This window comes from Tiliqua scincoides, chromosome 2 (assembly GCF_035046505.1).
Source record: "Tiliqua scincoides isolate rTilSci1 chromosome 2, rTilSci1.hap2, whole genome shotgun sequence".
NCBI lineage: Eukaryota > Metazoa > Chordata > Lepidosauria > Squamata > Scincidae > Tiliqua > Tiliqua scincoides.
This window is the reverse complement of record NC_089822.1, coordinates 73,608,091-73,632,589: the sequence shown is the minus strand read 5'-3', so window position 1 is coordinate 73,632,589 and position 24,499 is coordinate 73,608,091. Positions and strand designations below refer to the sequence as shown.

Below are 24,499 nucleotides of genomic sequence, written 5' to 3'. Positions count from 1 at the left end.
CAACATTTCTGCATTTTTTGCAATAATCCAAGATGATTATTCAATGACCCAGTCAAAGATAACAAGGAGGAGAATAAAAAGGAACATAAACTGTGGCAAAAGAAATGTAAGAAGGTGATATGGGAGGCCAAGCGAGACTATGAGGAACGCATGGCCAGCAACATTAAGGGGAATAATAAAAGCTTCTTCAAGTATGTTAGAAGCAGGAAACCCGCCAGAGAAGCGTTTGGCCCTCTGGATGATGAGGGAGGGAAAGGGGAGATAAAAGGAGACTTAGAGATGGCAGAGAAATTAAATGAGTTCTTTGCATCTGTCTTCACGGCAGAAGACCTCGGGCAGATACCGCTGCCCGAACGGCCCCTCCTGACCGAGGAGTTAAGTCAGATAGAGGTGAAAAGAGAAGATGTTTCAGACCTCATTGATAAATTAAAGATCAATAAGTCACCGGGCACTGATGGCATCCACCCAAGAGTTATTAAGGAATTGAAGAATGAAGTTGCAGATCTCTTGACTAAGGTATGCAACTTGTCCCTCAAAATGGCCACGGTGCCAGAAGATTGGAGGATAGCAAATGTCACGCCTATTTTTAAAAAGGGAAAGAGGGGGGACCCGGGAAACTATAGGCCGGTCAGCCTAACATCCATACCGGGTAAGATGGTGGAATGCCTCATCAAAGATAGGATCTCAAAACACATAGACCAGGGGTGGTAAGTGTGGCTAGGATTGCAGCCTCACAGCCTAAACCTAAGCATGTCTACTCAGGAGTAAGTCCTGTTATACTCAGTGGGGCTCAAGGTACACCAGCATACATTATACACATAAATGTTATATGTTATAATGGCGCGAACATTGTAAAAAAAACTCTGGTAGATCTCCGGGCCTTGCTGGGTTTCAAAGTAGCTCTCGAGCCAAAAAAGTGTGAGCACCCCTGACATAGACGAACAGGCCTTGCTGAGGGAGAGTCAGCAAGGCTTCTGTAAGGGTAAGTCTTGCCTCACGAACCTTATAGAATTCTTTGAAAAGGTCAACAGGCATGTGGATGTGGGAGAACCCGTGGACATTATATATCTGGACTTTCAGAAGGCGTTTGACACGGTCCCTCACCAAAGGCTACTGAAAAAACTCCACAGTCAGGGAATTAGAGGACAGGTCCTTTCATGGATTGAGAACTGGTTGGAGGCCAGGAAGCAGAGAGTGGGTGTCAATGGGCAATTTTCACAATGGAGAGAGGTGAAAAGCAGTGTGCCCCAAGGATCTGTCCTGGGACCAGTGCTTTTCAATCTCTTCATAAATGACCTGGAGACAGGGTTGAGCAGTGAAATGGCTAAGTTTGTAGACGACACCAAACTTTTCCGAGTGGTGAAGACCGGAAGTGATTGTGAGGAGCTCCAGAAGGATCTCTCCACACTGGCAGAATGGGCAGCAAAATGGCAGATGCACTTCAATGTCAGTAAGTGTAAAGTCATGCACATTGGGGCAAAAAACCAAAACTTCACATATAGGCTGATGGGTTCTGAGCTGTCTGTGACAGATCAGGAGAGAGATCTTGGGGTGGTGGTGGACAGGTTGATGAAAGTGTCGACCCAATGTGCGGCGGCAGTGAAGAAGGCCAATTCTATGCTTGGGATCATTAGGAAGGGTATTGAGAACAAAACAGCTAGTATTATAATGCCGTTGTACAAATCTATGGTAAGGCCACACCTGGAGTATTGTGTCCAGTTCTGGTCGCCGCATCTCAAAAAAGACATAGTGGAAATGGAAAAGGTGCAAAAGAGAGCGACTAAGATGATTACGGGGCTGGGGCACCTTCCTTATGAGGAAAGGCTACAGCATTTGGGCCTCTTCAGCCTAGAAAAGAGACGCCTGAGGGGGGACATGATTGATACATACAAAATTATGCAGGGGATGGACAGAGTGGATAGGGAGATGCTCTTTACACTCTCACATAATACCAGAACCAGGGGACATCTACTAAAATTGAGTGGTGGGCGGGTTAGGACAGACAAAAGAAAATATTTCTTTACTCAGCGTGTGGTCGGTCTGTGGAACTCCTTGCCACAGGATGTGGTGCTGGCGTCTGGCCTAGACGCCTTTAAAAGGGGATTGGACAAGTTTCTGGAGGAAAAATCCATTATGGGGTACAAGCCATGATGTGTATGCGCAACCTCCTGATTTTAGAAATGGGTTATGTCAGAATGCCAGATGCAAGGGAGGGCACCAGGATGAGGTCTCTTGTTATCTGGTGTGCTCCCTGGGGCATTTGGTGGGCCGCTCTGAGATACAGGAAGCTGGACTAGATGGGCCTATGGTCTGATCCAGTGGGGCTGTTCTTATGTTCTTAACAGTGTATTATCCCATCTTCTTGGAACAGACAGGTGAGGGGCAAAATGGATGAGCCCCACAGCAAGCGTATAGCTGTATTGTGCATAAATATACTCCCATTCACAGGATCACTGCACATTACAATCTACATGGAGGGTTTCACCTTTATTACATGTTAAGATATTTTTCAACATAGGAATTTCACTATGGATGTTCACTCTCCAGAAGGGAAATCAAGCAACAATGTTCAATCAAGCTCAAAATGGTACTGTTCCAGGCATGCCCTTCCTACTCCACTCACAGCTTTCCAAAGCAGTAATGGATGACCGACTAGCCAGTTCAAATCAACTTGGCAGACAGAAGCAGTCTGCACAGACACTTCACAATAAATCAAAAGCAGGGAAGGAAAATGAGGATGAAGTTTGTTTGGGCATCTATGAAACTGGTTTTAAACATAGTTTAAAATTCTGCACTCCAAAATGGTACAAACAGTTCCAAGGCTTAATGCAATGCTTTACCTGAAATCACAGTCTCATAATACTATTACAAGGACCTTGTCCTCACTGGTTGTCATCCAAAGAGATAAGCCAGATGTGTTTACATCTGTACACTCTTGACCATGACCTTTGCTCCTCTGGTTCCACCAGCTTCAGGTGCCTGAAAGTCTCCTACTCCCTCACAAACAGGTACAGTTCTTCTCAACTGCTGTTGCTCATGCCCAGAACATACTCTGCGTATTCTCAAGGATAGCTAACCACAAAAGGCCCCAGTAAGCAGCCACAACACATTTAAATGCAATTAGCCCTGATAAGGAATAAATTTCTCTTTATTTCACTTGCAGCTGGAGCCTGGGGAAACTTTTCTCCTTAAAACTATTACCATGGTTTCAAAGATTAGCTATTGTTATAAACAGCACCTTATGTTGAATAGCAGCAAAATTGGCTCACAATCAAGTCAAGTTGTAAAAAGGTTCTGAAAACTCATAAGTCTGCATAATCTACATCCAACAGAAGATATCACCTTAAAGCTGCAGTTTTCAAACTCTCAGGGAGTATGAAACCCTCAGTAAGTCTTTGCGGGGACAGGGGGGGAGGTAGCAGGGGAAGGCAGCAACACAATCCCCAGGATTGCATCGATCAGGGGGCTGCAGGGACTGGGGTGCACCCTCCAGTCCCTGCAACAGCTGCCCCTGGGTGCGGGGAGCCCTGCGTGAGCGCCTGCAGGGCTCCCCAGGTCAGGGAAAGAGAGTGGAGTGACTGCGCTCTGCCTCCGCAAAACTGGAAGTGGAGGACAATCTCTCCACTCTCACTTTGAGCACTCTTACAGTGCTGAATTTGGCCCATGGCAGGCAATGAACAGCATTCTTCTTCTGTCAAGCTGCTGGGGCAGCAGCAGACAGAAGCGTGTCTATGTTAAGTGGATGTTTGTCTGCTGCTGAGATGGGTCACCCAGCAGAGCCAAGCGAAGTCTCTGTGCACCACCCATAGGAGAGGCAAGTCTGAGGAACCTTGGAGTATCCCTGTCCCTTGAAGAATTTGGATTATCTAACCTTCCATGCACAAGAGGGCAGAAGCTTCCCAAAAGCTCAAGACTGAGCCTCCCTGAAATCACTTGAGAAATGTTTCCTTCCTATAAGACTTTCAAATAGATCACACAGACAGATCTGTTTAATAAGGCTACTTTTATAGACACATTCTGAATACGAAACATCTTGCCTTTTTTACACCTTCCCTGAAAAGATGGCCAAACTGTTGGCTGCTGCCGTTCAACTCTTTCTGACAAAGCATGGCAGGGAAAAAGCCATCAACTGTTGCATCTACACTTGACAAAAAAGTACAAGACATAGAAGTTTCGTGGTAGTTTATTCTACCTCCCCCCCCCATGGGGCCATTGAGCTACAATACATTCCACTTGCTGGATATCTGAAGAGGCAGCCAGCCTGTAACACAGATACAGGACAACTTGCAAGCTGAGATAAAAGTATCTCTATAAACACAGCTTGAAAAAAATTGAAAACCACAAAAACAAGCCAGGGATCTGAAAAGTAAACACTCCTCCTCTCCCCCCCCCCCGCTTAAAGTATGCTGCTGACAAACACTAGCTATACTATTATTACTAACAGCAGTATTTATAAACCACTTTTCAACAAAAGGTTCACAAAGCAGTTTACAGAGAAAATCAAATAACGAATGGTTCCCTGTCCCAAAAGAGCTTCCAATCTAAAAAAAAATGCAAAAGAACACCAGCAGACATCTACTAGAAGAGATACTGCTGGGGTGAGGAGGACTAGTTACTCCAGTTACTATGCATGATCTAATGTAACAATAATACAACAGTTCACACGTCATTAAATCTTTACACACATCACTATTACTTAAAACTTCATTTTGAAGTAACTTGTCCATTCCAGTAATATTCCCATATTGTGAAGCTTCCCAACAGAAAATGCTTTCAAAGGTTTCAGTCTACCTCAGTGCAGGATGTATACAGCACAATGACCATAAAAATGGGCAACTGTATTTGTCAAGGCAGTTGGATGTTCTATAAACGCAGAGCCAATGACCCTGAACGGCAGAATCATTTGCTTCAATCTAGCACATGTTCTCACCTCACGTCAGACATATGAGGGTAATGGGGTGTCATAACTGTGAAACCAGTAAAATCCATCACTGACCAAAATGGGCCACTCCTGTTTTTGCAATTACTGCAGCCACATGGGGTACACAGCAGTGAATTGCTGCAAGAGTTGAAAAGTGTACTGCAAGTCATTCTATACATAACCTCCCCAAGATCAAGGTTTCCTATGCCTAAAGCAGTCATCCACACATGCTTGCCCAATTTCTTCCTGAAACACTGTATGAGCACAAGATTATCTGAGTTCGCTAGGCAGCTTATTCCCTTATGAGACCATCATCCCAAACATTTGGTTAGGGACCATCAACATTTTCAAATGATTGGGGAAGACCTTGGTGATAAGTCTCCAGGTTTTCAAACAGCAGCATTACTGTCCCAAGTGCAACTGCCACAGCAGCCATGACACACCCTTTCTAGGAAATTATAACACACTGGCCAGTGATGCAAGTCATCTTCACATCCAAATCAAACATCCATGTATTTGCTCATTTATCATCTGAATATTTCACTGCAGCCAATTTTGTTAAAGCAAACACAATGTTAGAATGCAGTTAGCATTTGTTCTCAGTCTTCTAGTATACAAACATACCATGACCACACTGAATAGAAAAACATAAGGATTTGGGGTCTAATTTCAAAACTGGTTTAAAGTACATCGACAGCTAAGCATATGGCCAAATTGTATCCATTTAACTAGAAAATTTGCCCAAAACTACATCACTGGATCACTGATACTCTTTTTTTAAAGTCTGTGGACAGATACCTGCACACAGTTATGGTAATTAGTTAGATCAAGTTCTCTGCATAACACTAAAGGTCTGCATATTAAAAGGATACAGCACTTACAAAGAGACTGTATGGGCCTTTCACAGTTGTAGATGGGAACCAAAATCTTACAAGAATGTCAAAAGTTGTTCTAAAAACCCGTTCTAAAAACCCAAGTTCTTAACAAAAACCCTCTAACACAGCCAGATTTTTTTTTTTGACTGATGAAATGGAAACATGCTGAATTAAGAGAGAGAAACACACTTAAGAACTGAAAGCCCACTGTGCAGAGACGGGGAAAAAACAAGGCATGCAGCACTCATACCTGATCCTAGTCCTCATGCCTGCATACCTCTGGGTATCTTCTGGGGTGGTTGTGATAGTTGAGGCAACTTGACACAGGCAGTCCCAGAAAAACTAGTTGTTGCAGCCAGTAAGAAAAATCATCCCCCACTCAAGAGGGGGTGGCCTTCCACTACCTTCCTTCCATCTAAGCATGCCCAAATTCCAGAGTTCCCTCATCACAGAAGCCAGTTGCTGAAAAAGCAGCTGGGAGTCAACTAACCTAGCTCATCCTAGCTCCTTTGCGCCTCTATACACAAACACAGGTAGACCACAGCTGCGATACAAGGATATCTGCAAGAGGGATCTGAAGGCCTTAGGAATGGACCTCAACAGGTGGGAAACCTTGGCCTCTGAGCAGCCCGCTTGGAGGCAGGCTGTGCAGCATGGCCTCTCTGAGTTTGAAGAGACACTTGCCCAACAGACTGAGGCAAAGAAGGAAGGCCCATAGCCAGGGAGACATACCAGGCACAGACTACATTTGCTCCCAGTGTGGAAGGGATTGTCACTCCCGAATTGACCTTTTCAGCCACACCAGTTGCTGTCCCAGAAACACTTTTCAGAGTGCGATACCATAGTCTTCTGAGACTGAAGGATGCCAATGACACAAACACACACACAACCTTGCAGTGCTGTCACAAGCAACCAAGAGCAAGAGGAAAAACTCTCTGCTCTGGTCTGACTGAAACAGGGCAGAGACATTTTCAAATATAAAACAGCTTATTGAAAATATTTTTTAAAGTGAAAGTAAATAACATTCAACCAAGCAAAAAATAGGTACAGGACCAGCCTTGTTATACAGATTTTTTTATACACGGATTTGACTCAACAGGAATGGCCACTGCAAATGAGAAGAATGTGCTGATCCCTGGAGAAGGGGAAAAATGCATCCCTTTAAAAATCACAGTTTTAAACAAATCACTTTTCTTACTGTTGCAGAGAGAGTGTTGCAGAGAGTCAGTCAAGCCATTACAGGTATAACCTAATCATCCATAGATTTTTCTCTCTCAAAGCAATGAGAAGCGCACTTTAAATTAAAGAAAAACAGTAGTTTAACAAGGAGAGAAAGAGAGAGAGAAAGAGAGAGAGCGCTCAGCAGGCTGACAATCCATCAATCCTTCTCTCTTCAGGCAGCTTCAGCCCAAGACCCCTCCCTTCCCCCTGAGCAGGTGAAAGAAAGATACTTTGCATTGGTGAAGTGAGGGGTCCCAGTGAAGCCTTTCTAAGAACACTGCAAGAGACTGAAGGATTGTCTGCTTAACGACTCTTTCTTAAAACACAAAGGTCAGTAAGGCAGTTTTTAAATCACTGGAGCTGTTTTTTAAATTGATTTGCTATAGTGCAGTTTTTTTGCCATCCAAGTGAGTGCTTGGAACAGAACCCAAGCGAATAATGAGACTCAACCTGTACGGTACTTAGACAAAAATCAAGTCTTGTATTAGAGGCAATGAAGTAACAAAGCCGGCTACCTAGAGACTTTTCCATAGCTAGACACAGGTGCTTAGGTGCAGATCCTCTGTTCACTTCCAGGGTCTGTGGAGGCAAAGCAGCATTCCACAAGCACTGGTATAAATTGCCATCTCAATCTAGCTCTCTTCCTTTACAGAGCATGGGGAAGGGCATCAAGATCCTCTCTTCCCTTTAGGCCACTCCCAACAATGTAAGACACCAACCCTGGCCTATAAGAACATAAGAACAGCCCCACTGGATCAGGCCATAGGCCCATCTAGTCCAGCTTCCTGTATCTCAGAGCGGCCCACCAAATGCCCCAGGGAGCACACCAGATAACAAGAGACCTCATCCTGGTGCCCTCCCTTGCATCTGGCATTCTGACATAACCCATTTCTAAAATCAGGAGGTTGCGCATACACATCATGGCTTGTACCCCATAATGGATTTTTCCTCCAGAAACTTGTCCAATCCCCTTTTAAAGGCGTCTAGGCCAGACGCCAGCACCACATCCTGTGGCAAGGAGTTCCACAGACCAACCACACGCTGAGTAAAGAAATATTTTCTTTTGTCTGTCCTAACCCGCCCAACACTCAATTTTAGTGGATGTGCCCTGGTTCTGGTATTATGTGAGAGTGTAAAGAGCATCTCCCTATCCACTCTGTCCATCCCCTGCATAATTTTGTATGTCTCAATCATGTCCCCCCTCAGGCATCTCTTTTCTAGGCTGAAGAGGCCCAAACGCCGTAGCCTTTCCTCATAAGGAAGGTGCCCCAGCCCCGAAATCATCTTAGTTGCTCTCTTTTGCACCTTTTCCATTTCCACTATGTCTTTTTTGAGATGCGGCGACCAGAACTGGACACAATACTCCAGGTGTGGCCTTACCATAGATTTGTACAATGGCATTATAATACTAGCTGTTTTGTTCTCAATACCCTTCCTAATGATCCCAAGCATAGAATTGGCCTTCTTCACTGCCGCCGCACATTGGGTCGACACTTTCATCGACCTGTCCACCACCACCCCAAGATCTCTCTCCTGATCTGTCACAGACAGCTCAGAACCCATCAGCCTATATGTGAAGTTTTGATTTTTTTGCCCCAATGTGCATGACTTTACACTTACTGACATTGAAGCGCATCTGCCATTTTGCTGCCCATTCTGCCAGTGTGGAGAGATCCTTCTGGAGCTCCTCACAATCACTTCTGGTCTTCACCACTCGGAAAAGTTTGGTGTCGTCTGCAAACTTAGCCACTTCACTGCTCAACCCCGTCTCCAGGTCATTTATGAAGAGGTTGAAAAGCACCGGTCCCAGGACAGATCCTTGGGGCACACCGCTTTTCACCTCTCTCCATTGTGAAAATTGCCCATTGACACCCACTCTCTGCTTCCTGGCCTCCAACCAGTTCTCAATCCACGAGAGGACCTGTCCTCTAATTCCCTGACTGTGGAGTTTTTTCAGTAGCCTTTGGTGAGGGACCGTGTGCACTTCACATTAGCCAGATGGACAGATACAAGCAGACCCTGCAAGATGCAGGTTTTTGGGGGGGGGGGGCTGCCCTTTCTTCCAACAGAGCTGAGCACCAGCACACTGGTGTTTTCAATATACATCTGCTGTTAAGCCTCTCTCATGAATATGAAGATTACAGAGATCATAACAGAAGGCTATAGTAGTCAAAGAAAAGTCACCACCATTGTACATACACATAGGGCTTTCCTACGAGGGTGAAGGGGTCCCATTCTCCATAGAGCCATATGCCATAATGGAAGAGAAAGAAATTGTATGCAAACTGCAGAACAGCTGCATTAATAAATGCCGTTCTAATAGCTCTCCTTATGCTTAGTGTTTTTAATTCTTCTCTCTTTCTAATATACATTTCACTATGAATAGTTGATTATTTACTCTCACAGTTTAAAGGTGTAGAAATGCAACAACTCTGAACATTTTAGCATAAACAATAGAAAACATACAAATTATTCCACTTCTGCCAAGGTATCTCAAGCTCTGCATTTAAATCCATTGCTCTGCATTTAGTAGCAACATTCTTAAGATCATGCAGAGAAAAAGGTTGTAGAGGCAATCAACCAAACATAAATTAGGCAGAGATTGGGTTTTTTATACCTGCAGTGCAGTACCTAATGTATCAGACTTGAATATAGAAAGTTTGAGTTCAGATTTACCACCATTATGGGGCTCTTGAGCAAGTCACTATTTCCTGATCTACCCTTCCTCACAAATATTCCACTTTGACCACCTTACAGGAAGGAAACCATTAAAATGTACCAAGCAGCCAACTTAAAGGTACACCACATGTTACATAGATGTAATATATGCAAGGATAACCATGCATCTGGAATTCATGAATGGGAAACTACAGGGGGGAGAGAGTAGAAAATGGACAATCTGGAAAGGGTTAGGTCAGGGCTTGTCAAACTGGGGTGTCACGACACACCAGCCTGCAGGCCCTTAAGGGGCAGGGGCAGTCTGGAGGCAGGGAGGGGGCAGCGGCATGATCCCCAGGATTGCGCCGCTCAGGAGGGCTGCAGGGGCTTGGGTACACATGCCCAAGATCCTGCTGCCTCCCGGGGGTGCAGGAAGCCCAGTGCGACCTTTGGCAGCGCTCTCCGCAGCAGTGAAAGCAGCTCACAATTGCTCTGCATTTACTTTCACTGCTGCCGGGAGCCCTGCCAAAGGCCGCACCGGGCTCCCCACACTCCCGGTAGGCTGCAGGGGCTTGGGTGCGTGTACCCAAACCCCTGCAGCCCCCTTGAGCAGCGCAATCCTGGGGATCGTGCCGCTGCCTTCCCCCGCCCCTGCTGCCTCCCCCCTCCCGCCCATACAAGAACTTAGTGGCTCTCAAACCCTCCCAGAGAGTTTGAGAACCACTGGGTTAGGTCTTCCACTACTATCAAGGATCATACCCTCCCAAAATCGCTAGTTAGTTTTAAAGAAACTGTCACTGAGGCTTTCTTAGACAAATTTGCACGTAACAAGGAGTTTGTCCTTTGCAGTCCTTACTTTGAAAGAATCCATGACTGTTACCACAAAGGCAGAACTAATTGGCAATGCTGAAAAAGTAATTTTTTGGATAAAGTGAAAGTGCAATGAAGAAGAGAAACCTAAAGAAACTTCAAAATCAGATACTGAAACTCTTTCCTGGGAAACCATATGCTGATCCAGAACTGGTATTTTATTCCTGCTCCCACCCCCAATGGCTTTGTTTTGCAAGTTGAAGGCTTTCAGTCTTGCCACAAAATTGCAACAGCAGAACATAAACCACAAAGTCCAGTTTCTACAAGTTTCCAAACAGTAACTTTTCTGTCTCTTTTAGCTCTTTAAATCACCAAAGAACATATTATAGCTTCAATCAAGTCTCTTTTTAAAAAACAAAACCCTGTACTGCTGAAAAATCAGCAAATGAAATGGAAAGCTAGTATATGACAATCTTCAAGAATTTCCACCTTTCCTTGATGGTTTACCAGCAGTACATAAACGTCACCAGTTACTCCAAGTGTGGTCTTGAAAACCACAGTGTAGGATCTGAAGCAGTGCTTTGGCAGTCCGTGCCTCTCTGTTCCATATCAGTCACCTCCATCGTCAACTATTTCTGAAGCTGTTCTTTTATAAGCTCATTCTCACGGGTCAGCCAGGATTGCTGGCTGAAGTGGGTCTCAAGTCTCAACACAAGATCCTTCAAGGAGCTGAAGCGGCACCTTGCCAGATATGCAAAAAACAAGTGAATGCTAAAATGAAAGCTATGTGAATGTGAATTCACTTCCAAGAGAACAGATCACATTCTGAGGCCTTTCTGTGCTTTGCAAAAGCAGCTACAATTTTTCTTTTAGCAATATGAATTTAACCTCCAAGGAAGGTGTTTTCCAAAACACATCCAGTAAGAGGTCTTGCATTTTTCATCGATCTTGCAGTTATAAAGTCAGCCCCCCTTGCTCCTTACCATGCAAGTCGTGGGTCCTCCGAACCCCAAGTCACCTCATTAGCTCTGTAGTTCATCACTTAGCCACCTGCACCAACTACTGTTTACTGCTCTCACCTGCTCCTTACTTCCCCTTTCTGTCTCTATGCTACAAACTGTTTTTTGTTTGTAAAGTCCAGTATTATTAGCTGTGAACTACTACAATTAGCTGAACTTGGTGCGGTAAAAACTCAACACAGCTGTGCCCCCATAGTTCACATATGAATAAAAGGGACATTGTTCAACGCTAGCCAAAATCCACAATCCATTCCTTTCAACAGCCATTACCCATGCGACGTCCTCCACGACCCTCCCCAGAGTGTTGTGAAGTCCGCTTATTGCCCCTAAAGGTAATTAACTGGCCGTAAACCCATCCAGCCACTTAACACCGCTCACGCTTCTCCTGTTTCAGTTGCCAATTGCTCTTTAACCATAAGAGCTTCCAAACCTGATAGCCCGGTCAGTTTAGCAAACCCCTCTGAGCCATGCTCCAGTCTGAGCCTCCCTGACTCCGCTTGAACCCAGGAGCAGGTCTCTGTTACTGGGGTTTCCAGTTTACATACCAATCATCTCTGGATTAGCTCTCACAATCAAGTCCCTTTGTTCCATCAGTCCAATAATCCAGTCAGCTGTAATAGATAGGATTTTATTGAAGAGAAAGTTAAAGAAATAGTTATATAGACAGGCACTGCATCAGAGCAACACTCAGCTAACTCCTAACTCAAACTATCACTCACTACACTTTCAGAGTTCCAGTCCAACCCATCCTTGCTGCAGTCAAGGCGGGTCCATCTTGGCAGAATGGTCAAAAGCTCAGGCCCCCCCCCCCTTGGCCAGAGATGAACTAATACAAAGGAAAGCTACTTCCTTCCACCTTTATAGGTCTCCTGACCCATCCACCAATTAGAACTCGGATCCAGCCATGGACGTGCCACAAGCCTTCTCTCTCATGGTGGACTCCCCCCCAACCTGAAAAAGTTCACAGCTGCACCTTGTTGCTAAACAAGCAGCCTTGGAGACAATTTAGCAGCCTGGTACCTTATCTGAGAGCCCTGTGAAGTGGCCGCCTCCACAGTTCTCCCAGACCTGGTATGTGCTAATGAGCACTCTTGGTTGCAGCTGGGCCTTGTAGCTCAGGCCTAGCAACATGGTGACAAGCAGAGGCTTTGCCTGCTCTGATTTTACCTGATCACCCCAATGTTAACTTTTCCGTCACAACCCATTTTAGCATACAGAGTATACATCGCTTAATACAATTTATGGTAGGCATGGAAAAGGAGGGTGAACTACACTTCCTTGATGTACTAATAATAAGGAGTAAGGATTAATGGTACCCTAGGTCATAGGGTTTTCAGAAAACCCATGCACACAGATTGATATTTACACTTTACTTCCAACCATCATCCTAAACAAAAAAGGGAGCTGGTTAATACGTTAGCAAAAAGGGTGGAAAGAATTTCCAAGCCACAATATCTTCAACAAGAACTGGACCATGTCAAGAAGGTATTGGAACAAAATGGATACCCCCAGGGATTGATTAATAGCGCTCTGGTTCCCAGAAAGGGCAGTGTTCCGCAAGTAAAAGAACAAGGGGTGACAGGATGAGGGTCATTTTACCCTATATTCAAGGGTAACTGACCACATCAGCAAAACTCTGGGACAAGCAGACATTAAATCAGGCTTTAAATCAACTAGAAAGGTTCAGCCGTGTTTACGTTCTGTGAAAGATCCCAGACAATCATGAGGTACACCAGGTGTCTATAGAATTCCATGGGAGTGCAGTAAAGTTTACATTGGCACCACCAAGAGGTCAGTCAATACTAGAATAAAGGAACATCAAAGATATTGTAGACTGATAAGTCAGCAGTAACTGAACATACTTGGAATACGGAGCATTGGATCAGCTTTGACCAGGCACAAGTCTTGGTGAGGGAGAATCAGTACTGGGCACGGATATACAGAGAGGCCATCAAAATATATAAGCACCAACAGAGAAGAGGAAATGCTTAGCCTTAGCCATGCCTGGACTTCTGTGTTCAATAAAACGAAGATTTTAAAACTCAATAAGAAACAGACTGAAGGAACGGGCCTTTTAAGAAGTTGGAAAGGAACAGCCAGTTGATTAATGTGGTATTGAGGTAATTGGAGCTGGAAGTGACCAGCAATTGGTCGATTGAAGATGCCCGATTATAAAAATTCTCAGTTGTTCCATTACATTTAGATAAGACTAAGCTTTGCTGGAGGCAGGAGCACTTTCCTACACTTAGAGCAATTTTTCCTTTGAGTTTTTGGTTAGGATACTTGCTTTAGATTTTGACTTATGAGGCAGTAGGGTGATTCTATGTTTTGAATTTTGGAAAGGGTAGTCAGATCTTCCCTTGAGAAAGCCACACATAGTCGGGGCAAGATGGTGGGAATTATTCAGATTTTTTTGGATTGTGGCATGGGAATTCAAAAATGCATTTCTCTCTTGATGACAATTTGGGCCACAGAAGCCTCAGTTTGTACGTTACCATTTTCTTTCCACTCGCTCCCAAATACCAGCCAACCCTTTCCCCCAACCTGATTACAGTACTTCAATAAAGCAGTGTTGACTTTCAGATCAGACACTCACTAGGATACCATGTCAGTTTCACACTCAAACAACATCTTGTACAAGTTTGTACAAGTTTGGCTATTCAGATTCATTCTTAATGGACCAAAAATTTTGGATATTTTGCCAGGGAAACGAAGTATTACTGAACAGCAAGCACTCATAATATGGGAGAAAAGTTCCAGTAAATAGACAATAGTAGAGAACTATTAAATACTCACATTTCTTATGAAGGTACTCTAGCATTACTGTACCTCAGGAGATAACCAATATCAAGGTTGCAATATGCATCTGAAGACACATTCCATTAAAAGCAATGCAGTTGAGAGAACCAGCACCTGCACTCAGTGACCCTTCCAAATGTAAGCCACAAGTTCCTAATCAAGCAAATTATATGTACACAAACACCTGCTTCCACAGTTAACTCTCCTTAGCTAGGCCACGGGGCCAACTAAGGAGACAGCAGGTGCAGACCCTCAGCTTATCCATGAGATGCCTAAGGAGAGGGATATGGTGGGTTACCTAAGGGAAGGGAACAGAAAAGTTAGTTTGACAGCATATACTCATCAAGACCCCTTAACTCTAGACTCTGAAACTGGGGGAGCACATTCTACCTCTGGGTTTAAAGGATTCTCTGGGGAGGGAACTGAGATTTAAGCCCCCAGGCTGAAGGGATCTATTTTCATACCAAAAAACCTGTGTGAACAAAACATACATAGTAGATTATGTGGCTTGCACCAAACATGCCTGGATTGGGCCAAATGGGCAGCAAAAACCTGCTCTCACTCCCAATTTCCCAAGTGCTTGCACCTCCTGCAAGAGTGCTATGGTTGATACTGACCTTTGCTATTTAAAGCTAGAGCTGTCAACTATCACAGCATTGTACTGGCACCTTTCTCTCTGCCATCTGTCATTCAGGAACAGCAGACCTCCACTGCCAAAAGGAAAGGTTCTCATAAACCACTGCCGTGTTCTACCTGGCACCTTCCCATACCAGCTCTCACTACATTCAATAATCCACCTTCTAAATTTGAAGGCATACAAAAAAAAGAGGGTTTTCATAAGAACAGCTTTATTAACTCCTGTACATGGCTCCAGAAGCTACCTGATTTGGCAATGAGAGAGAAAAGTGAAGGAAACAGCAACTAGTTCACAAGGTTATAGTAGCTACCATGTCAATGTGCTTTCAGAGCTAGGCAGACTTGGCTTAGAACTCAGACAAAAGTAAACATGCATACAGTCAACACCAGCAGTCTGCTGCTCTAGTTTGAAATGAAAGGGCACTGAACTCATTTTGGCCATCCATCTTTACCAGAGTGATACTGTCTTTGCGATGTACAACTACCTGGGAAGATACACCACAGAACAAAGGGGATGTTTCCATCCACATAAGGCCAGGCTACATGCTTTACTTCTAATTTTTACACAGACAAGGGGAATGAGCTGCACTGCAGTCCACAAAATTCAAAACAGATTATATCCTAGCCTGCAGCAAGTGTTACCTTTTAAGCGTTCAGAAGCAGAGAAAACAGGAAAAAAACATGCTAAACTAGAACATACATATTACACTAGAGGTTGTCATAAAAATAAGTGAGATGACTTCCTTTACGTTCCATCATTTTTCTGAAACTATCACAAACTTCTACACTTTTCTTGGCACAATGTTAATGCTCTTGAAGATATGTATGCAACTGAAGAAATTCCCTTCAGTGCTTTTTCCTCTCTTTTGCTGCTTACTAAATCTTATAAAATCTATAGCAAGGCAAAATTCCAGTTCTCCATTTAGACTTTTTTTCTAAATTAAAAATCATCATTCCCTTCAGCCTTTGCATTTTCAGAGTCGCTGCATTCCTCTGGCACATCTGTTTTTCTTCTGCCATTTACTTTTCTGGTGCTTTTAACCAAGCGTACCTTGCCAAGACCATGCACAGCACCATGCTGTTCTCTTTAGGCATGTCTACTTTCACCACCATCTTGCCAAGAGGAATGCTCCAGATCAGTTTCAAGTACACTGTTATTGGCAGGTGGCTACCACAGCCTCAAGGTGTGGGCTATAGCCTCAAGATTTGGTGGAAGTAGGAGGTGCGACCAAGGAGCCAGCCACAGTCTAATCTGCTATCTGGATATCAGGATTACAGCAAAACCATTCTGTACTCTTCCAATTACACAGTAGACATTTGGAGGGCATCCAGCTGGTAACTGCTGACCTCAGTTCTTTCAATTAAAGTCCTTGTTTGAATTTAGTGGTGAGTGCAAAATGTTTTCTTTTGTTCTATCAAAAATCATAACAGTGAGCATGGTATAGTTTCAAAACTCTTTAAAATTCCCATGCAAGCTACAGGCACAGTATTACAAAGTGTGCCTTTTTCCATTTAAAAGAATTCCTATCCAAATGTGTTCTCATAGCCAGAATTGCTGAAATAAATATACAGGGGCTATTCATTCATTGGATTTCTTACTTGAATGATTCTCATATAAAATGTAAAGAACAGCCTTAACGCACACTTGCTTATCCCTCAAGTACAGAATGCTTTCCCATGTTTCTCCATCCTACCCAAAAGAGAGGATGGACCCCTAACAAATACCTGGTGAAAGTGCCAATGTTGCGGAACTACCCTGCAAAAACTTGCTTCCTTAGTCCTGCAAATCAACCCATTCCCTGCTCTGGTGAAATGGTTTTAGAACTTGAGGTTGAAAACGTATATTGTGGAACACTGTTCTAAAAGAGTGTGATCAGCTATTTGACAAGTGTCAAAAATAGTGTCATCAGCTATTTGACAAGAACTAAAATAAGGGAAAATTTCCAGCCAAACTAGGAGGAGAAATACCACCCACACAAACACACACTCCAACATTTGCAAAGATGCCATGTACAAACCTAGGTGCTATTAACAAAAGTGAACTTTTGACATTCTGTACCTTTCAGTCCTAACACACATTTACATGAAAGGAAGGGAGAGCTGGTAAGTTTGCTCCTCAAAATCGCAACATCATTGCATTTGCATAGGTGAAAAGGTTACTGCAAAACATCACACTAAACATACAGTTTTCATATTATCTCAAAGAACTTTTTCACTGGGGTGGGGGTTTATTTTCTAGTTGGGTTAAAATTTAAGAATTCTATTAAGAACAGATTGTTAATAATCAAATTGTTACCAATAATCGTTTGCTAGAAGATACTGAGGAGTTTTCCCCATCTTTCTAACAACATCAGCAGATACACTATTATCTCCATGAATTAGTCGGACTGCATGTTTTACAAAGCCATTAGCACTATTTGAAAAACTGCTTAAATGCAAGACTAGACATGCTTTATCTGCCATTTACCAGATCTTACTGCACCATCATATCATACCTGAGGTTCATTTTGTGATTAAATGGCCAGATATTTTAATCTTACTTTGCAAGATTGTAATATTATTTGGTCTGGCATAACCAAGCATACAATCTCTTCGGCTTTAAAAGAAAATTGTTAGAAGGTTATAAGTTTCTGTACCTATCACACTTAAGACATTCAAAAATTTATTCAAAATGTAGTAATGCCTGATGGAAACGTGTTCAAATGGCAGATTTTTTCCCCATTATTAGAGGTCCTGAAACACAACACAGCAGTTTGTGAAGCAGATAGCAATATTAATTTTGGAAACTGAGTATTAAATTCAGTCTGGATGTGGCCGTTTCACAAATTTGTGATAAAGTCCCCAATTCAAAAAAACCTTTATTATTTCATATGATTACAACAGCGACGATTAATTTAGGTAAGTATTGGAAGGCAACTATACTTGCCTTCCAATGGAAGGTTAATGAAATGGCTATAATGCATAAAATAACCTAGTATTCAAAAAAGACAATCATTATTATTTGGACCTGAAAGTACAGGAATATAAACTCATCTCAGGAAAACAATTTTTTCTTTACTGTGAATAGGGATATGAGTTTATAGCTCGATTATCTTTAATTTGCAGTACTAGTAGCTCTCAATTTATGCGCTTAATTTGCCCGTTTTTAATCTGCCCATAGTGCAATTTACAAATTAATACTGGAAGTGCAATTTGCCTAGGGCCAATTTTGAAATCACACATACTAAGTTCAGCACCTCTTAAGGACTCTGCAAGCTAATTACATACACTCCACCACCTCTCTTCCCATTTCTCAGAAATTCTTTGGAATTTATATATTAAAGTTTCGTTTTGCCATCTGTCTCCACTCTTCGGACCTACTGTTGTCTTACCTTTTGTCCTCCTGCTAAGGGTCCTGTCTCTAGAAAGACTAACCTGGTCCTGATACAGCATGCCCCATGCTCATCTCCAAAGCATTTCTTATTCGGCTTGAATGCAGTCCTTCACATTCACTCCTGACTACTTCCTTCTCCCAAGTAGACATCCCTATCAGCAGAGAAGCTAGCTTCTCATTGATTCTGAAAGCAAAAGAGGGGCCATTCCAATGCATATTTTTGAACTGCAAATGATCGTATCTTCTCTCAATGGCTGCTGAGCTGAGGACGAGTAAAGGAAGAATACAAATTCAAAATTTTAAACACTGAAATTCAGAGTCACTAACTTGATATCAATTTCTTCCATATTCAAATTGTTCTTACTACAAGTAGTCCTAAACAGTTGCAGACAATCTTACTATAGAAGACCCCCCCATATCCGTGGGCCCTGTATTCACCGTTTCAATTATCCGTGGATCAAAAATATTTTTTTAAAGTTACAGAAAGTTCTTCTTCCTTCCTCCTCAAAAGTAGATCTCAACACCTCACCCAATGGCTTCCTCCAGCCCACAGAAGCAATAAATATGGAAACAGCCAACCAGCCCATCAGTCAGGTAGGATGCCTATGGGGCTTATTCCTTTTGCAAATACTGTACTACTGTTTATGTACGGGGTTTGGGGCACCTGTGGTAGGTCTTCGAACTTATTCCTTTGGGATACTAGGGTGCTACTGTACTGTCATTTGTTTACTTGGCCGACAATTCTCTAATTTCTACCTTAAGCACAATTTGCACAGAGGGGGTTTCCAGTGAGCTGAAAACAGAATTATTCTGTGCCTGAACTCAGGCAAAGTGGAGGAGTGCAGATGTGTAGAGTGTGAGAATTCTGCATGGGGGTAAGCTTGATAGCAGGAGAAGCAGCAAGCAAATTTCCCTAACCCAATTGCATTATGGGAAAGCCTGTTTACATTATTTAATATGTGTGTGTGATATGCCAGGAAAATAACCACTATGTAAACTGAGAACTGCCTGTATTTTGACTGTATCTATAAGAATTTTTATATCTCATTTCTTGATAGTATTTATAAGGATCAGATTTTTTTTCCCCCTTTCTTAAAATGATGACAAGCTCAAACACTGGTTACACCTATTGAGTTTAATACTGAATTATAGATTACAGTACTTAAATATCATACTTTGATTAAATTTAAGATTTTGCTTAACCTAAATCTCACATTTTGGTTAGATTTTCTGTGCGTGTGTAGACGTACATACACATAGGATGTCTCAAGAAATGTACTCACACTTTATAGTGTCAAGATCATTATGCTATAATTCAAGCATACAGGTCCAGTCTTGTTATATATGGATTTTTTATACAGGTTGAGACTAATTATTTGCGTGGGTTCCGGTCCAAGCACTCACGTGGATTTAAAAAAACGCACTATAGCAAATCAATTTAAAAAACAAAGTTTCTTTGCTCCAGTGATTGAAAAACAGCCTTGCTGACCTTTTGACTCTAAGTTAAGAGTCATTAAGAAGAATCTGTGTATTCTTCTTAATGGACACGCACACGGATTTGACTCAACATGAATGACCCCTGCAAATGAGAAATAATGTGCTGATCCGTGGAGAAGGGGAAAAATGCATCCCTTTAAAATCAGTTTTAAAAACTGAACAGTCCTTTAACAATAGCCTCCTTAATGAAACAGAGAGAGGGGGCAGCTGGCTGACAATCCATCAATCCTTCTCTCTCCAGGCGACCCCTCCCTTCCCCCTGAGCACGTGAAAGAAAGGTGATCACTTTGCATTGGTGAAGGGAGGGGCTGAGTGAAGCGCCTTTGTAAATGCTTAGAGGAGGACTGATAGATGGATTATCTTCTCAATGACTCTTACCTTACATTACAAAAGTCAGCAAGGCTGTTTTTAAATCACCGGAGCAAAGAAACTTTGTTTTTTAAATTGATTTGCTATACTGCGCTTTTTGCCATCCACCTGAGTGCTTAGAACAGAACCCATTAGAATAATGAGGCTCAACCTGTATACACATATGGTGTACACAGAACGGACTGCTTGACCCAGTTAATTAGTTAATGAATTAAACCAAGCACTTGAAATGTTCCCCACTGGTATCTGTACACTGCTGACAGAACTGACTAAGGAACCTGCAGACTTCACCAATGTGCGCGCTGGGATGGTTCTTCAAATACTTTCCTTAGATGCTTGAGTGTTGCAGGTTTTCTACAATGCTGTATGTTCGAATTAAGCTCATTAAAATGTGTGCTCATTTTTGGAGACACCCTTTATGCACACAGTGAAAACCCAAAATTCTGTTACAAGTAGTTGTAACTAGTGGCCCAAACAGTCTTTCAGAAATCCTAGTTAGAGCTAGAAACTACTGTCTAATTTGCGTTTGTTTGAAAACTTCATGTTGCCTGGATTTTGCATGCTCTCTTTTCCTTTCTTTAATGAAATAATAAAATACCCTAATGGTATATCCTATGCATGTGCAATGGGACTTATTCTCAGGACATGTACAGGACTACATTTCTTAATTGTATCATTGATACAACCCTACCCTACCCTCCAACAACCTACTCATATTACTAGAAATGGATAAAGACAACTTCTTTTCAAACAGATTTACTGGTAACCATCTCCAGCAAACAAGATTTCTAGACAAGATCTCTACCCTTAATGCTTCTCTAGCTTTACTATTGGTTGTCTGAGGCTATTCTTATCTCTCCCTGCTCTTTATTCATACTTTAGTTCAATTTAAGATGTTGCTAAATTTAAACAAAGCAGTATCATCAAATACAAAGTGGGGGAAGGAAGAGGAAAACTGCTGAACTTTGTATTCTTAAAGTGAGGGAGTAGGTATTATGTCTCCTCTTCTCTTTACCCAGAAGCCCTATGTGCAAACTGGGATCCTGTCTAGGTCCTAGCAAGGTTGATCACTGCAAATGTGCTTAATTCTTGCTGCACTCCATCTTAGGGCTGTTACAAAACAGGAGCCCCAGGGGTGTTCACAACATGCCCTTCGCTGCCACACCCTTTTTGCTTTGCTTAACATCCTGCTTAACTGAAAATTCAAAATATTGCAGAAGATTTTGTGTCTGAGGGATTGGATCAAATACAGGTATTAGGAGATTATGGCTTCTTGATTTTTCCCCCAATGAACCAACATAATTATCTGTGATTTTTTTTTTCTTGCTATGAGGCTGAAGGAAAAAGCCTATGCATTTAAGCCAGAATGTCAAACACATTAATCTTTAGATCCCTCCTCCTCCGTGTTGACACAGATGTTATCTCTGCCTTAAAAAAAAAAAAAACCACCACAGAATTGCATAACTGACTGGTAACTTATAAGCATTTTAAAATGACACTTTGGCACCAGTGCCACACCCAGCACCGTGTACACAGTTTCAGCAACTGTCCCCATTAACAGAGCAAACCACATTGAACAGTTGATCTGAAGCACAACTGAGCTACACCACACTGCAACTGCAAGCATCTGATCCCTAGATTTGTACAACTCAGACGCAGCTAAAGCACATGGAGAAAAGCAACCGCAGCTCCCTGTGGAACAATGCTGCATGAATCACAGCAGGAATATCACCCATCAAGTTATGCTCACATAAGAGAGGAAAAACAAATCAAGATCTCAACAGGAGCTACAGAAAGTTCCAAGAAACTTCATGCATTTTCATAAGGCAGATGTTCCCACACATGCACGTATGGAGCGGAAACACTTTCCCATGACAACCACCAAGAGAGACCCTCTATTTCAGTCACTCTTTAAAATTTCGCATGGCATGAAAATTACCAGTTTTAAATCTTAAGGCAAAAAGGGTTATTTTTTGTAAAGGTTGAAGTCATTAAATAGTTGAGCATTAAAAATTGAATTGTTTCAGTTTGAGATACCTGACTTGTCAGGTTCAAAAATAATGGTGTGTGTGTGTGTGTGTGTGTGTGTGTGTGTGTGTGTGTGTGTGTGTGTGTGTGTGTGTGTGTGTGTGTTTAAACAAGTAAGATTTTTCCACAATTTACAAATGTGGGTGGTGCATGTGCAACACGCAAATTTGCACAGAGAGGCATCTATTATACAGTCACTACCTGTTACTTGTGTGTTCCAGCAGATTTGCTTATCCATAGGGAATGAAAGTGCGACTTTCCTCACTCTATTTGCAGTCTGTTCTTGGCTATCCGCAACATTTTTAAGGTCTCTGTGCCATCTGTGGGCATCCTAAAACTATCTGAGGTATCCAAGAAACTATTTGCAGGGGACCATTTACAAGATCACTGCACTGTTCACAGGCACTATTTTAAAGCTATCTGTACCATTTTGAAAGTCTCCACTGCATTTGGAATGCCAGTGGAAACCTTCAGAATGGTACCCACGTGTAGCATGGCTACAAAATGGCTGTGGGAAGCTTCAAAATGGCACAGATAGCTTCAGAATGCCACCTTCAGAAGGTATCATGCTATTTTGAAGGTCTCCACACCATTTTAAAGCTATCCATGCTATTCGTGGGCACCATTCTGAGAGTCTCTGCTATTGGCATGTTAGTTACCTCTCCCCCAACTCCACTGAACTCATATCAATTCCTATCTGCAGATTCGGTATCCACTGGGGTTTCTAAGACCTATCCCCAGCAGATAACAAAAACCGACTGTATTTATGCCAGTTGCAGAATCTCTCTAGATTTGTTCATGCCTTACATATATTATAAGTGCAGCTGTTCTTAAATATTTTTATTTGTTCACAGATTTTGTTCTCCCTCCCCACAAGGAAAAAGTATAAATTATGATTAGATTAGGAGAGAGAGAGAGAGAGATAGGACCTTTATTGGCATACATAACACACACAAACACAACAACACAACAAACAGAACAGTAGTTAGTATAAGCCTATGATAAATGATATATAAGGATACATAACAACCAAATAAATCAAATACATTTATCCCACATAGAACATACTGGCCTAACATATAAAATATACTGGATAGCCTCTCTTGGGTCTACTTGCCACCATCTGCTACAGACAGACTGCCACCCTCCTGGTTATAGCACTGAAAACATCATTCAGTAGTTATGGCTTATCAACGCCATCAACAATTTTGAAAACTTTTTCAACTCCGAAGATAAGCAATCATTTAATAACAGCTTAATTTTTACCATATCTGGAAGACCCACCCTATTAACCAGAATGGGCATTAGATAGGTGGAGCAGGTACTATTATGCCGAGGACAGTAGAAAAATATATGTAAAAGAGATTCAACTGACTCCATGTTACAAGGGCAGAGGCGAATCACCCTTCAGGGAATAACGTTGAACCTTGCCAGGTTTATGGAGCAACAATCTCTAGGGTCTGTCAATGAAGAGAGATAGATTGCCATTTTCCCAAACTGGTATGGGATGGAATGATATAAGGGTGAACAAACCTTCGTTGCCTGTTCACTAAGATTTGGAAATTCAATATCCAGCAGTCTGATTGTGATGCTCCAATAGGCCTTAGAGTATGAACACATGTTCAGATGATCCCTATTGTCTCAATTTTCTTCCTTATATAGTTTGACCATGAAGAAAGATCGAGCTCACCGAGCATCAAATATAGCAGACTGCTTGGAGGCAAACTGTAATGAATTGGCAACCAATATGGGATGGACAAAAGTCAGGCTCTGGTTAACAAGAGTTTTTGCCCTGTTTCCAAACATGTGGCAGTACAGGGGGCACACCTAGGTAACCCCTAAGAAATTTTGCCTGGACTTGCTCCAGCTCAGGGTTTGCTGCCCTAATCCAAATTGGAATGCCATATAGTAATTATGCAACTGACTTAGCATTAAGGATCTTAACTGCTGCAGGAATGAAACAATTACCCTTCCTGTGGAAAAACCTAAGGATAGCTTGGGAGGTTAACTGCCAATTTACGATGCGTGCACCAAGATAAATTATGTTGGAAGTGTATCCCTACGTATTTAAAGCTCTTGACCTGTTCAATGTTATCACCATTAATATTCCAGGTAAGCGGGTTCCAGGATTCAGAGAACACTAATATCTTAGTCTTCTGAGTATTTATTATTAGAAGACTAATATCTTAGGTCCCAATCCTATCCAACTTTCCAGTGCCAGTGCAGCCATGCCAATGGGGTGTGTGCTCCATTCTGTGGAGGAGGCACAGAGGCCTCCTCAAGGTATGGGAAC

At 42.4% G+C, this 24,499-nt stretch overlaps 1 protein-coding gene across 4 annotated transcripts in view; it reads right to left on the bottom strand.

Annotated features, from left to right (window-relative positions):
• JAK2 (Janus kinase 2) overlaps positions 1-24,499 on the bottom strand; it is a 115,622-nt gene that overhangs the window by 78,611 nt on the left and 12,512 nt on the right. Inside the window, exon 1 of one of the 4 annotated variants that reach the window (XM_066613343.1) lies at positions 12,050-12,116. The exons of the other annotated variants lie outside the window; for them this stretch is intronic. The gene's annotated coding sequence lies outside the window, so the exon portion shown is untranslated. Of the gene's footprint in view, positions 1-12,049; positions 12,117-24,499 lie in introns of those variants that run through there. 4 annotated transcript variants of the gene reach the window in all.